This window comes from Vicugna pacos, chromosome 11, assembly GCF_048564905.1.
Source record: "Vicugna pacos chromosome 11, VicPac4, whole genome shotgun sequence".
NCBI classification, from domain to species: Eukaryota; Metazoa; Chordata; class Mammalia; order Artiodactyla; family Camelidae; genus Vicugna; species Vicugna pacos.
The window spans coordinates 8837233-8841692 of NC_132997.1; the positions used below are offsets into that span (position 1 = coordinate 8837233).

General features: G+C 55.2%; 1 long non-coding RNA gene across 1 annotated transcript; it reads right to left on the minus strand.

Annotated features, from left to right (window-relative positions):
* Positions 1-1556: 1556 nt before the first annotated feature.
* Positions 1557-4460, minus strand: LOC140699664 (uncharacterized). Its single transcript, XR_012077910.1, has 3 exons — positions 4378-4460; positions 4149-4305; positions 1557-1904 (listed from the first exon to the last, which is right to left on the minus strand). It is a non-coding gene; the product is annotated as an uncharacterized lncRNA (long non-coding RNA).

Here is a 4460-nt window from a genome sequence, read left to right on the forward strand (position 1 = left end):
CAGGTGACCCCTAAGACATGTGGGGAGATGACCAGGATGGCATGGCCACAAAGAGAAGACCCGAGCCCCCTCAGGGAACAGAGCAGCCAGGGAGGGCTTCCTGAAGAATGACCCAAAGGCAAGGCTGGAGCAGACCTGGCATGCAGTCCCTGACCAGCTGCACCCTGCCATCTAGGAGCTCCCATGGGGCGCTCACCAGCACTGCTCAGCATGCGCTGATACTCATCACACACCCGCTGTTCTCCCTTTAATGAAATTCCAGGAACTAAGCAACCTGACACAGCCAGACCCCAAATTGTGCTCCCTGGGATGCTTCTGATGAGGATTGCATCATTAACAACTGCAGAGCTTCAAAGCCCCTTCAGCCCTGGCTCACCAGGAGGGTTCTAATCCCTGCTTCCTCAGAGGCCAAAGTGGAGGGGCTGGCAGCTACATCCTTGCAAATGGGCTCCACTCACCAGCTCCTGCTGTGGTGCAGGGGTGGGTGGTTCAGCAGTGCCCACGACTCCAAGCTGAGAAGCCAGTCTCAATGGACCCACATCTCCAGTTGTTCCTCTCTCTCCCTCCCGCTTCCCCTCCCCAAATCATCATCCCCATTTCACACATGTGGAGACTGAGGCCAGGATGGGGGGCTTCCAAGCCCACCAGAGGATTCCCAGGTGGGAGACAAGAATGGAAACCCAGATGCAAATGAACGGCTTTACGAAACAGGAAAAGACTCACAGACACAGAAAACAAACTTACAGCTACCCAAGGGAAAAGCAGAGGGGAGGGATAAATTGGGAGTGTGGGATGAGCAGGTACAAATGACTTTGTACAGAACAGATAAACAACAAGGCCCTGATGTAGAGCACAGGGAGCTCTACTCACTAACCTGTAATTACCTAGAATGAAAAAGAATGTCTATATGTGCGTAACTGCATCACTGTGCTGTACAAAGTAAACCAACACTACATTGTACATCAACTATAGTTCAATTAAAAAATAAAGAATGGAAACCAAGTCCTTGCTCACACCCAATACCCAGGCATCAATCAGCACACACAGACCCCAAGGCCAGAACCCGGAGTCCAGGGTGAGCATCTACTTCCCCTGGGGAACCGCCCTTCCCTCACCACCCACTCCCACCCCCACAGGCACATCTCAGAGGGGATGGACAGGCCAATGTCCCTGAGCCCCTGACAGAACAGCTCAGGTGGGGAAACACCATCCAGAAATGGGTCCCCCAAGTCTATTACCCGCTCCAGCCCGAGAGCATGAGAACCGCCCCCCCCCCAATGTGACTGTAGCCTTTGTGCTGGGCCATAGCCTCCCCAGTGAAAGTGGCCACTGCCAGGGAGAGGCTGTGCCATCAGCTTCTATCATTTCTTGCTAGCAGAGACCTTCAAATCCAGAAGCTGATCAGGATGGAAAGGCCGGCACAAGGTGGCAGGATGGGGCTGCTATAAATGCAACAAGCCCCACATGCCATTGGACTCCGAGTGGCTCTGAGCATAAAGGCAAGTCCCCAAGCTTGAGGGGGGTCTCAGAGAACAGAGCTTCCATGTGTCCATCTGTCCTGTTATCCATCCAGGGGCTTTTAATGGGCACCCATGAACAGCAGCTCACCAGGCTTGGCTCTAGGAACTGAGCAGTGAATGAGACGAATGAGTCCCCGCCCTCACAGACGTGATTCTCCTCACAAATAAACTAGTAACATAATTGCAGGTGGGGAAGCTGGCAAAGAAGGAGAGGAAGGCTTTGTCAGGGAATGAGAGGAGCCCTTCCTGGAGCCAAGGGGAGCCTCTCTGAGGAGGTGAGATCTGAAGAATAGCTGAGACTGACGAGGAGCCTGTCATGTGAAGATCCTTCCAGATGGGGGTGGATAGCATGTGCAAAGGTCCCGGGGTTGGAGTCAGCTTCACCTGATGGAGATACAGGAAGAAAGTCAAGGTGGCTGAAGCAGAGACATCAGGAGGAGTGACGGCAGTGAAGTGGTGAGCTCAGCTCTTGTTGGGGTACTTGGGGGCTTGCAGGCTCTAAGAAGGGGTGTGGATTTTACTACTACCAGGAGCCATTGAAGGGTTTCAATAGGCAAGGGAGGTGACTGAATTAATCTTTTAGGTAACTCTGGCTGCTGCATGGACAGAGGCCTGGAAGGGAGAGCAGAGGCAGGGAACAGTAAGTGACCACAGGGATCCAGGCTGAGGCTGAGGACATGGCGGGGGAGGCGGTGAGAACTGGATAAAGCCCTGAGACAGGGGGAGGGTCACGTGCATAGTGGGAGGGCAGGCAAGGAACAAGGAGAATGCTGGCTCGGCTAACAATCCTACATGTTTCTCCCATCCAAGTACTAACCAGGCCTGACCCTGCTTAGCTTCTGAGGCTCCTTCACATTTCTGAAGCAACCCCTGCTTCCTTCTGCTCTCTGGATAATCCCCCATGCTCCCCAGGGCTGTCCGAGACCATGCTCACACAGCCTTGGGCACAGGGGTCCATAGACACTGGGGATTGAGATGCCTCTGCTTTTCAACAGGCCATCCCCAGGAGCCTGTACTAGACCACAGTTGCCAAGCACACCGCATTCCTCCCCTCAGTGAGGTTCCTGGGCTGGCTCCCAGGGCCACCCAGGTGACTGCCCACAAGGCTTCTACAGTGAAGGAAGGAGGAATGGAAAGTCTGGGGTCCAGGCCCCCAGGAGACCCCCGTGTGCTGTGATTCTGTAAAGTCCATATATAAAGAGTGTACATGGGTAGAAACAGAACACAGGATAGAGTCTGGGGCCGAAATGCAGTCGTTCGTGGTACATCAGTGATTCCCTCCACACAAGATCCCGTGTCCCCTGCGTACTGGCCAGTGATCCCATGTGGAGCCGCAGAGCAAACTGGGGAGCTGAGCAGCGGGACTGGCCCAGGCCCAGCCTGCTGAGCATTTTGGAGGTGAGTAAGAGAGACACAGACACCCTGTGGGCTGGCTCAGGGCTGGGTAGGAGAGGAAATCCTCTGGAAGGCTGGAAGGCTCACAAGCTCTGAGCAGGCTGGACTTTACAGCAGCAGGTGTGAAGTCACTCACTGGAATCAGTCACCTGCACAGGCTCCGGGAGAGATTCTCTGATGTATCACCCTTTCTTGGGCAAAAGCCCTGGGCTCGAGGACCTGAGCCTCACCCAGACCCATAGCGGGAGTACTAACTAGGGCTTCATTAGTGTCAGCAGAGCATCCAGGACCAGCAGTGACTGTGCCTCTCCCCCTGCACTGGTCAGACATCCTGAGGACAGTAACTGTGGCTCCTGTTTCCTGAGCGCCTCTTTAGTGCCAGGCACCAGCTAAGTTCTCCGCTGTCATTACCTCATTTCATACTGGAGACAACCTATTAAGAGAGGTACCACTGTCCCCATTTTATAGGCAGGGAAGCTGAGGTCAGCAAATTAAGTCCCTTGTCAAGAGACATCAGGCATGCCGTGCCTTTAGAGGGGCAAGTACAAAATGACAAACCCAAAAGAGAAGCAGGTGAGATATATTCAGGCTGCAGGATGTGAAGCCTGAAAAACTCCGTGGGGCACAGTGGCTGTCTTTAAACATTTAAAGGGCTGAGGGGTGAAGAGGGCCTCAGGCCAGTGTATCCCAGTGTAATGGCCCTGGGAGCTGCAGGGATCTCATCCCACACGTGTGGGCACAGAGGCCCTGGGGGGCCAACCCCCTGAGTAAGAGCCCAGGTGGGAGGGATAGGTAAGTGAGGGCAGGGGCCCTGGAACCACCCAGGACTGACAGGGAGAAGCACCTGATGTCTGCAGCCATGACAGGGAAGGCAGCCAGGATCCTGGGGCTGAGCCAAGTCAGAGCCCCTCAGCACCTGGCACTGGTCTCCAAAGATGGGCACCATGGTGACAAGCCCCGGGAGCCCAGCCCAGTGCCAAGTTCAGGTCTCAGAGCTTTGGGCCTGGAGCTCAGACTAGGTCCCAGAGTATGGCCCCGCAGGGCAGAGCCCTCTCTGTGCCATGGCTATGGTGGGCCAGGGAGGGAGTGCACACCATTCAGAGTACCAAGACTTCCCAGGGGCATAGGGGCCCCTGCCCAGCCCAGCTGGGAACAACCCCACTGGTCTCCAGAGCTTTGACACCTCGCAGGCCACATCCCTATTAGCTCTGGGCACAGTGGCCAGCCACTCACCTTCCTGCAGGGCCTGGAAAGGATTGCTGACCTCAATGACCTTGATGGAGTAGGTGATCTTCTAGCTCTGCAGGATGTCATCGCTGAGGCTCAGGTCTGGTGCAACCAGCTGGAAATGCCCTTTCATCCTTGGCCACATTCTCCTGGAAGATGGCACCTGGAGGAGAGTAGGGGTCAAGACTAGGCCTAGAGTAGGGCTCTCCCTCCCCACCCCACCCCGACTCTTGACCTTCAGGTCATGGTGCTGGCAGAACTGCAGGTTGCTAGGTGATGGGAATTCTGGGCTGGAGTTCCAGCCAGATAGGATAGTTT